This window comes from Daktulosphaira vitifoliae, unplaced genomic scaffold (genome assembly GCF_025091365.1).
Source record: "Daktulosphaira vitifoliae isolate Bord-2020 unplaced genomic scaffold, ASM2509136v1 Scaffold_1, whole genome shotgun sequence".
NCBI lineage: Eukaryota > Metazoa > Arthropoda > Insecta > Hemiptera > Phylloxeridae > Daktulosphaira > Daktulosphaira vitifoliae.
The window spans coordinates 64,255,314-64,267,331 of NW_026099572.1; the positions used below are offsets into that span (position 1 = coordinate 64,255,314).

The 12,018-nt window shown below is 24.3% G+C and overlaps 1 protein-coding gene across 3 annotated transcripts in view; it reads left to right on the plus strand.

The window, feature by feature from the left end:
* The window catches only part of LOC126896595 (leucine-rich repeat-containing protein 24-like), an 81,740-nt gene that overhangs the window by 27,094 nt on the left and 42,628 nt on the right, over nt 1-12,018 (plus strand). For all 3 annotated transcript variants that reach the window (XM_050669525.1, XM_050669527.1, XM_050669526.1), the window contains exon 2: nt 7,567-7,633. The gene's annotated coding sequence lies outside the window, so the exon portion shown is untranslated. The remainder of the gene's footprint in view (nt 1-7,566; nt 7,634-12,018) is intronic.

A 12,018-nucleotide genomic window follows, 5' to 3' on the forward strand; every position in this document is an offset into this window, starting at 1 on the left:
AATTATATAAAATAAAGGCTAAAAATATAAATATGTATACGTGATCTAGATTTGATAAGGCATTCATTTTCTCAGATACTATTGAGAATTTCTAATTTTTGTAACAAAAAAAAAATATTAATGTATATATATATATATATTATATATTAAAAAAATCTATAGTAATGTATTAATAGATAAATTTTTTTTACCATATTTTTAGGATTAAAAACCTAAAATTCAATTTTTTTAAATGGAAACCCCAATTTTTATTTTGATAATTTGATAGAAAAAAAAATTCAAAACAGTTTTGTTCTTACAATTTTTTTTTAATTCATCCGTTTAAGTTTTATAAATACAAAAACATTGAGTATTGAACGCAAGTGGAATGCATATACATCAGTTGAGTTATACCCTTCCGTCTTGTTGGATAAAAAATTTGTAAGAACGACACTATTTAACTAAATAAAAATTTTTTGTACTTAAAATTTTTTCTTAACAAAAAGTTAAAATTCTTAATAGTTTCTGAGAAAATATGTGCCTTACTAAATTCGGATCACCTGTATAATTATCATTATAGATGTCCACACAGAAGTAGCAACGAGTGCTTTTTATCACCCCCCGACTGGTCTAATTATATTAAGATGGGCAGTTAGAGTTAATTTGGGCTGTCCAAACGTGGATAATACCTTAAGGAATCTCAACAATATTGGACTAAAAAGTAGTCAGACTTAAAAAAATTGAATTTGGCACGAGTTTTTATAGACCTAATAACATATCATGCTATAGCGCTCCACCATAATAAATAAAAATTAAATCTTTTTCTTCTTTTTCCTCGTCTCTATTCCAACTACTTGGGGTCGGTCATTTTATCCTAAACTTCCACTTGACACGATTTCCTACATCATCTTTGCACACATACGTCCTCATATCGCATTCAATAACATCTCTCCATGTATTTTTTGAAGAAGAGGGAGACCTATTCTTTCATCAACATTCATTTCCATAACTGTTCACACAGCTTCCAATTTTTGCCTCCTCATAACATAACTAAGCCATCTAAAACTATTTTCTCTCGTCTTATCTAGGCTACACTTATACGCAGTCCTATATGTTTGTTCCTAGTCACTCCACTCATCCATTTAAGTATTCTCATTTCTGGTACACTCATTCACTGCTCAATTCTTTTGTCAATTGCCCAACACTCTGAACAATACATAGCTGGCCTCACTACAGTCTTACCTTTCAACCTCATTGGATTTCTCTTATCGCATAACACATTATACGCTTCCCTAAGAGGCACTAAAGTAAAAATAAAATATTTATGAAAACTGTAAATTTTCAAAAAACTGGTTTAAGATATATTCATTTTAGAGGAATAGTATTTTATTACACAAATTATTTTTAATGCAGCATTTTGCACGAACAATAAATAAAGTGTAACACTTGGCACAATTTTCATATCTTGCGACTATTTTCTACTAGAGACATGTGCTTAGAACATAACTTATAAATAAATAAGTAAGTAATCAGAAAGTATACTTTGTTTGTTAAAAAAGTTTATTTATTAAATAAAATGACAAAAATTCGGAAAAACAATATTTTTATTTAAGTAACACCTTGTGTGTTTTTGTATTTACACAGAGAAACACGCAGGCTTTATATATTATAAAATACAATAATCAACCTTATCTATTCTTTAGATTATTTAAATATCATAAAATAATAAAATGACTCAGTGTTAATTAAAAAAATATGTTTAGAATACCCTTAACATAAATTAAATATAATCTGCTACGTATAAACATTTCAATTTACTGCAGCGGTGGTTTCCAAAGAGATAAATAATTAATTTTGTTTCAGCTTTATCCTGAGTAGTCGGCTACTATAAGATACCCTTTAACAGATCATTGCTAATATTTCCATATAAGGAGTTGTTTCTCTCTATTCTCCATTAGTAAACTTTAAAGCTATAGTAGCAATAGTTTATAAAATACAAGTAAATTATAATTTTTAAATTTTAAAAACTTAAGTTCTATATTATAGTAAATAGATAAAAAAATTATCTAAAATAAAAATTGTTTTACTTGAAATATATAAAGAAAATTCTGGGATTTTGTATATTATATAATATATATTAATGTTAAAAAGTTTAAGGATTTTAGTACCTCCTCTTTATATCCGCTACTGGTATATACTATAAATATTGCCGTAAGAATAATTTGCCACGCCAACATAGAAAAAAGCAATAAAGATTAAATATAAAAAATTGGCTTTTTTTTTAATTTTTACTAAAGTAAGTCATGGGGACAAACAGAAATTGAGTCTGGTAACGGCTTTGAATGTACTATACTATAGACTATCAAAAAAGGGAAATATTTTTGTTTTGGTAGTTCTGTTCACATGTATATGTTTATCTCTATTCATTGCGTTAACCCATTTTGGTATGTTAGCAGTAAGATAATATTATAACAATTATACTAGAATCTGTTAGATAAAACGTTTTTAAGAGTTACTTATTTGAAACAGTCCGTCATTCCTATTGAATAAAAAATGTAAGCCAATTATAATACAAAAGGTTCCAAATTATCAAGTTTACGATAAAATATACGAATTTATTCCCTTTTAAAAAAGAATTATATTTGAACGATTGATAATATTGTTATATATTCAAAGAACTCAAAAATGGAGACTACTTTAACTAATCACCTAGTAATGAACAGCCAACTCTAATTTACATTACGAAATTCAAATACTTTTTTTCATAAGCATCTGTTTGATTTCTCTGGAATTGGTTTTAATTTTTATGTTTAACATTATGTTAGATTAGTTGATTATAAATAGAAATATTACAGTTAAAACTTTTTATATGAAAAACAAAAGAAATACGTATTAGTAATTCTATGTATTTAAATCATTAAATTCATAATATTTAAGTATAAATATTTATCAACAGCTATTTTTAGATTTATACAAATTTCGAAATATTTCTTAATATCAATTCAAAATATTACAGTCATCTTAGAAATTTTTATGAAGTATGCTTTAGAACATAGACGTTTGACAAAAAATGTATTTATTTAAAATTTAAACAATGTGTACCTTTATATTAATAATGTCTTCAAAAAATTTATAGATACATATTTGAAATACATAATATCACAAAAAATAGTTGTAATAAAACAACTAATTGGATGTTTTATTTCTTGTTTAATAAATATCTATACAAATTAAGCTGTAAAAACGTATTATTGTATATATTTCTTTAAAATCTATATAGTATTGTTATCATTAACTCGAATATGCCATTATTCTTTTTAAATGCGGAATGATCCCCTGGAGTGCTAAAAGATTATACACCAAATTCTTCTTTAGTACTCAATAATCTCTTTTTTGTAATAATTAAGAAATCAACATTGCTAGGAATTCTAATTATCTTTCCTATAAATTTTTACAATACAACTCTCATAAAGCACTCTTTGATATATAACAAAATATTATTACAACCTATGTTACTAAATAAAGAACCATGAATTTCTTACTATTCAACCAATAATAAATCATATGGATTTTTGAGTTTATTACATTGAAAATTTTGATTTTATAGATCACTCAAATAATAATTCACAATATATTGAATTGAAAATATTATAATTAGCAAATAATTTGGTTCAATTACATATTGTTTTAAATAATGAAAAATTATACAAGATAATTGATTAACTATGACATATTATAGTTAAACAATCACTCTGTATTTTGTGTCTGTAAAGTAAATTTTTCTCATTTATTATAAAAAAAAAATGTTTTTGGGCATATTTTGTCACAAGGTGTACTATCTCCATTAATTTTACTGACACTAGATGGAAATTTGATTTATAAAACATCAAAACCCAGAGAGTATTACGATAATGTACACTTCAAATATACTTTTTGAATATTCGACTTGACTATTTATCAAACAGAGAATAAACAAGAATTCATCTCAAACAGTTACCTTGTGTTCGTTTACAATTGAACCAAGAAAAAGTACTAGTGATTTAACAAATATGTTTAACGGTTATGCTGTCTTACAAAACAGAAATGCAATACTAACAATTTTTAATTAATGCCATCGTGCAAACTATTCTTAATCGATCCATTGCGCTATTTTTAATTATTTGAAATACAGCTAATATCATTCTTCTAAAAAAGATTCATTATAAGATCCAAAGGTGTTAGCATGACAATATATAAAGGGCTAAATCAATTTTTCCCTACACTAAAAAATAATTGTACGTACTATTGAGTATTCTTTTATTTTTATTTTAATAATAGGTACTGATTAAAAACTGAAAACAATAAACAAATTTTGAGTAAAGAGTAAAAATCAACTTATTACATTGATAAATTAATTTTACATTAATTTTCAATATTAGCTTGACAAATAAAAACTGTGTTTCTTTTCAATTTGCAAAATATTATATGTATCTTGAGCATAATTCAAATGAAATAACAAGTGGCTGCTATGAAATGTTATGATGTACAGTTAATACACCGTATGCCATTTACCAAAAACGATACAAGGCGGTAGTACAGGACCCATATTTGATACTTTTTTTTACTGACTTTATGAAACCCTTAAGAGCAATAGTGCAGAAAAAATAATAATATGTTAAATTTGATTACCCTCGGGATGAGTTCCGCTGCACCATCATAAATATGTTGTACGCGCTAGTAGCGTTTCACTTTCCCAGGGGAATGAATATTATTTTTTCCTCCTTATTCCTGAATAATGATTGTAGAGATATGGCACGGATTTCTTTGGATTTTAGGAAATGTATCGTAAGAAACTTTCTGTTCTCGTGTGTTGCACGATACTTTTCACTGGGGATAACGTATATGTGGGCTGGATTTTCTAAATTAGAGAACTCACTCTTATTATTATTCCCCCGTGTATCCATAGTTATGTACACTAAAATATAACAGTAGCTGTGCTTTTTGATTATGTCAAATTAATTATATTATGAAAACAAGAAGGGCGCCTGAATTATTTATATGAAAAATAATATGCACAATACAAATTTAAAAAAAAACATTTCCGATTAGAATTAATAAAACAATTCTTTTTTATTATTGAATTTTTCAATAAAATAAATTACAAAGAATAATTTTTTTACCAAAATATTTAAAAATATTAGAAAGGTTTTTCTCATAAGATTTGCAAATTATTATAATAAAACCCTACAATGTTCCAAACTTTATTAACTTTTCAATTTAATGTCCGAGTAAAAAAAGTATACTCATTTTATCAATGCCGTAAGCATATTATAATCAACTTAATATTTTAGCTCGTTAACGTTTGACTTCGTTAAACGTCTCTATCGTTTATTTAATTTTTTTCTAGACAGTTTTAATAATGCGATCTCCTCTTTACACCGAAAGCCACGTTTTTGTTATTTGTTTCAACACATTTTTATTGTAACTCCTCTTTCTATTTTCTAAGATAGATTGTTAACGACACAAAATCTATCTCACCAAAAGTTTAACGACACTTTAATCAAATATCATGTATCTTACAGCGGCAACCGTAAAAACGTGCTGCAATAATATCAAATACGACAATAAATCCGATTTAAAAACGAGTTGAGTGGATAGTCGGATAAAATAAAAAAAAAACTTAATTTATATTTGTGCTGAATTTAATGTACATGTGTGGGATTCAAAATGACCATATGAACAGTGTGCTTAGCTTCATTTAAAGCGCGAGTCTTATGTGATAAAATATAAAAATGTTTATGACGACGGACAAACGGATTGAATTGGATTATCAAGGGAGAACGAGAAAGTCGAGGGACAGTGTGGCGATATAGAAGGGATGAAGTTATTTTTCATTTAGCCCCTTTTTATGGCTCGCTGAGACTTAACTGATATTTCGGCACATTAAAACACCTCCTACTATCTTTACCCTTCCTCAACATACGCCTCCAAAACGAAGAGCAATACTAGGGACCATCCAAATCTGATTAAATTTCACATATAGATCAATATACTGTTCTTAGATGACTTTGGCTCACCTATCCCGAGATTCAATCTTAGTAAATGTTTAATATTTATAGGTACTTTAATACTATGTATAATAGTTTATTTATGCGTTCGTCGGCATAAAAATAAATGAAAACTTTGACACTTTCTTTCCTTTATAATATATTGTTAAATAGCTTTAAAAAAAACCCATTTAATTAAGCCCTTTACATTTAATTGATTACTTTATTCTTTTATATTACTTATTTTATTTGTTTTTTTTTTTTATATTTTAATGTTGTTCAAGACTGCCTTACAGCTTATAATAACACAGTTTAGTATACAATAAAATAAACATGAATGTTAGAGTGATGTGGAATTTTTTTCAGCAAATAATTTTATTCAAAATATTACCAATGTATCTTGTTAGAATTATGAAAAATGTTGATGCAATACAAATATTATTATGTGTAAAAATATTCTCGTGTTTGTAGAGTTCTATTATATGTAAAAAAAATAACTCTAATTTAATTACGACAGCTTAACAAAAACATGTTAACTAATAGCAACATTTACGTAGGATATAGCGAAATTGTGTGATTTAATTGCCAAGTTATACTTGTCAGAAAAAATAAATTGAATGAAATTATTAAAATGTATTTTACCGTCACGATACTACAGCAAATATTTTCCATAAAATGAAAACTATTAAAAGTTTTTTAACAAATGACAAAAAAAGTTTCTAGACTCAAAGAATTTAATAGCATCAATATATTTAAACACATTCCATTTTAAATTATTTTAAGGTACTCAAATAATATAAAGAGTGATTCATTTATCTTGAACGACTTAATTAATCGAAAAATAAAAATACCTTATAAGAGTGTAAACTTTAATTTTTTTAATGACAATACACACAGTCGATAAATAACTTATTTATTAGAAAATTATCTAATTAAGAAATTGACTAAACGAGATCAACTATTGGATCAGTATTTCGGAAGTTATTGACATATTTATATCAAGGTGAGAAGAAGAGTATGGCCGGGTAATGTTTAATTATAAAAATAGCAGCACTCACACTTCAACTCCAGTTATTAGTGTACAGTTATAGTAGTTCATATGTTTTTATCGATAATTCATATTCTTGATTAAATCATCATCTAATAAATAAACTAGTTAATTATGCGTATTACCACTTGAAAAATTAATGCATTTAAAGCATAAGAGATGAATATAAAAATTATTTTATGATTGATACATTGAGAAAATATTGAACTAAAAGAAACTAATAAAAAAAATATTAATATTATTTTTATTTTTTGATCAATAAAGTAGTTAAGATAAGGAAGTCATTCTGTAACTTTGAAAGTTCTTTTATGTTTTAATTAATTCTTCTTAAATTCTTTTAAATTATTATATTTATAATATTTAATTTTTGAGAGGATATGCAAATTTTAATCAAATTGAATAAGGTTAAATTAATAATGTGATTTTCTTAAATTTAGTAATATGTTTAAAGAAAGGTTGTTTTAAACTTATTATTTATATTTTAATAACTTGAATTCATTTTTTTATTTTTAGATTGAAGATCATAAATGGGTAAATCAGATGATCAAAAAGTCAAAATAATAATAAATATAACGAATTGGTAAGTTATTAAATGGTGTTATTAATAATACTAATACTTAATAATCGAGTTATACATAAAATTAAAAAAACTATACGAGTTTTTTATTGAAAAACAATAAAACATTCAAAAAGAAAAATACTGGCTAACTTATTAGCCTATGTATTACTAATATTGTATATATATATATACAGAGTGGGCCAGCATTCATCGACAACTTTAATAACTCTTGATCCAGTTAATTTTTATTGCTTTTTTTTTTTTTAGATAATATACCTGAGGGTTATAATAATAATTTAATTAATATAATTTTTATAATTAAATTTAAAAAAAATTAATTTTAAAAATGTTTAAAAGACATTCATAATAGTAATTTATTAGAATAGATTTTAAAAAATCAATTGATGAAAACAATTATTATTAATATTTGGTAGTTAATTTTCTGTAACATTTTTAATTTCATAAAAATTTTAATTCTTCTGTATTTATTCTACGGTATCAAACGCTGGCTATGTTATATAAAAAAGAACAGAAGTGAACACTATTTTTTCACACTAAGTATGATATGAGTATGGACTTATCCTTGAAAATTATTAACATTCCAATGACCGGCTTTAGTCAAATAAAAACACAAACTATACCTATTATTTAATAAGTACTTTTATCTCTTTAGAGATAAAACTAATTATCTTACTTTTCTCCTGTCCTTGTCCCAATATGTATTTCAGTGTATAATACCATAAAATAACACATGAAAATTCAAATTTTAAGATGATACAGATAATTTGCTACTAAATATTAATAAGATATTTTTTTACAAAAATATTTCTTAAAATCTACTCTATAAAATAGCTTGGATTTTTTTTTCATTTTATTTAAAATTTAAAAATAATTAATATTTTTAGTTAAATGTAAAAACATAATTATTGAGATATAATTATAGACCTAACGTATAACTTTTAATAAAAAAAAAAAATCAATTAAAAATATTAACTAGATTAAAAGTTATTTAAGTTGTCAGTGAATACTGGGCCACTCAGTATATATACTATCTTAGCTAAATTTTGTATGTACTTTATTATGAATAAATATTCCTTAATATAAATTTCGATTTAAAAAAAAAAAAAAAAAAATGCTTATTATATATTATAATCTAATTCAATATTAAACTTTATTGTTAGGTTTGTTAGCGAGATAATTTAAAATAATTTTAGGTAAACGCAACAATACTGCTGCGCGATATTCAGTTTACGAATATCATTGAGATTAGATATGAAATTATAATCACCAAATTTTCATTGGTAGTCCTTGTTAATGTATTAATATTGTATTTAATATTCGTTTTTTAAATTTTTTTAAGATATTTTATTTAACAAATTATAGTATATTTCATACATTTGATGAATAAAATTATAAAAATCATATGATAAACGAATTTAATAAACCTAATTATTAAAACAAAAATATATATACAATATTGATTTTTTTTAGTTACATATATTTCATGATTTATCAGCTAATAATTACTTTTAAAAATCACCCTTTATAACTTAAAGAAGTATTTACTAATTCTTTTTTAATAATAACATACGTTAGTTTATTTAACTAGTTTATAAAATATAAAATAATCTTATTAAGAAAACGACTAGTCGATAACCATATAGAACCAGTATTTTGGAAATAATTTTCATTTGTATACTTAAGCGAGGCAAACAATATTGTTGGAAAATAACTAGTGATAAATATAGTACCACCCACTCCTTACCTCAACATTACTATAAATTATTAATAACTTCTGAAATACTTAGTCAAAAGTTATTATCGAATATATGTATTTAAAATTAGAACTATATTAAATAATATTAGCCACAAGAGATCAATTTGTATTATATAATGAAATATGTAAGTTGTCATTTAAAGTTGATACCTCTTTAAGGATGATTCTAAAAATTAAAGTTTAAGTTATTAATTGATCAAAAAAAAATCTAATTTTTTTTCAATATTGTATTGATTTTAAGAGTAAACGAGTGGTTTTTGATAAAGCGATTACTCTATATATAATGGGTTGATGACATATATGTATATATGTGTGTAGTATTTCTAGTATTTTAGGCCCAGCAGATACTATACAAAAGGTGTTTGAACTTTACCCAGTTGATTGGTTTTTACTCCGGGGGCCACTATTTAGAGTCCACTCTCTCGTCCACCATAACTGACCCATAATTCCCTACTACTCCCTTCATTCCAATTACAAAACTGTTTTGGTACGTTTCCTACACACTAAATGCAACCAAAAGACAAACATTTTAATTTTAACAAAATATCCTCTCGCCACGATTGTCCCAAGTCATACCTTTATCACAGATAACATGAAATTGTTGACTGTAGCAATAGCAGACATATCCCAAAGTAGTAGTTTTATTGTACTGTCAAATATTGAACATTTTATCATAGATAATGTGTAATGTCAAATTAACTTTTGGAAACCAACATTATTTAGGTATCTTTTACCTAAATTGTTTTACACCATAAGACTATTTTTCGGATTCTAGATTATAAAACTTGTTTACAAATGACATTTAAATTAATTAGATATACTAAAATGTATAGAACGACAAATCTTTATGATTTATACAAATATTTATTTTTTATTATACTAAAAAGTTTTTAATCGACTGTTGTACTATAATTTTTACCTGTTTATTTTACTTATAAGTTTAAATAAAGACAATTATTCTTAAGTCTTTAAAATTATTCTCACAAAATGTTATTATTAAGAAAATTCAACGAACTCTTAAACAATATTTTAAATCGTGTTAAAATTATAAAACAAATTTTGTTGAAAAATAATTACAAATTTTGATTGCTCCTTTTTAGTTTCTCCTAAATATCACCAATATTTACGAAACCTTGTTAGATATTCTCTAATAGTTAAAATTATCAGTTCAGCCTAATAATTCATAGTTTGATTTAGTTCGAGTTCGGAGATAAAATTTTCGGGCATAAAACATTTTTATGCTTATATTATGTTAATTTTACTAAAAGATTTTTTACTAACAAAAATATATCACTTCTTGGGGAGAATTCCTTGGTTAAAATACTAAATTCTTTTGTTTTGAAAGTATTCTCTGAATTAAAAAAAACGTAACCTTTTAACATTAAGGATGTTTTTATTCAATAGTATTTAAAAACAGAAAAATTATTTGTTAAAGATTATACATGCATTTATCTTGTACTTTTGAACAACTCTTTATTCTTTTTAAAATGAATGAATGAACTGAAATCTAAAAACTGAATAAGATTTCTGACATTAAATTCACAACTTTTCTATAAAAATTAATTACTGTAAGTAAAAATTCGTAAATCAAAATTATATTGACTGAAAATTCACTGAAATAGATTTATTTAGCATTCATAACATGTATAATATTATTTTTTAACACTTACAAGAATGACATTATATTATTTGACCTGTGTAGGTCATCTGTGTTATGAGCCTAATAGTAAAATTCAGTTCTTTTAATCTCAGTTGACGGATTATCTCGTATACACAATATATAAATATTTTTATGACATAGAACTTTAATAGATTATAGTATAAAAAAAGTTTTTATCATTGTTACTTTAACATTATTAATCTTGGTATTAAACACTATAGTAACTTTAGTGCAAATATAAACTAAAATGACAAAAAAAGTATAAAAAAAAATGTATTCAAAGGGCAAATATTGAATATATTTGTCCTTGATATATAAACTACTTTAAATTATGTTTTAACTCTTAATTATAAATTTAATTAATCTGGGAATGTAAACTCAAAATTGAGTTCCCCTAAAAAATGTTAGTCCACTTTGCTTGCAAATGGTTGTTTAAATTTAGAAATAAATGTAGAAGAAAATATATTTTAAAGTTTTTTTATTCATTGACTAATATATTGATACATATAAACATATGAGAGTGCATCAAATTACACGTATAAATATTATATGTGTTTATATTAAAAAAAAAATTATTTAATTTAAAATATCGTTACCATATCACACATTTTAAGTATTTTATAGAGGATACTATCAAAATATAACCTTAACTAATAAACTTCATAAATTGTGCATTATGTAATAATATTAAAATAAGAAATATTTTTATTTCCAAATAGCTTTTCAAATAATTTCTTAAATTCTACACATTTATAATAGTAATGCATATAATTTATTTATAATTTAAGTTCTAAGTACATGCTTCTAGTGCCAAGTGTTACACATTATTTATTGTTCCGCAAAATGTTGCGTTAAAAATAATTTGTGCAATGATAACACCATTCCTTTAAAATGAAAAAATGAAAACCAGTTTTTGATAATTTAAAGTTTTCATAAGTATTAGTATATATGCCTTATAAACAGTGCTAA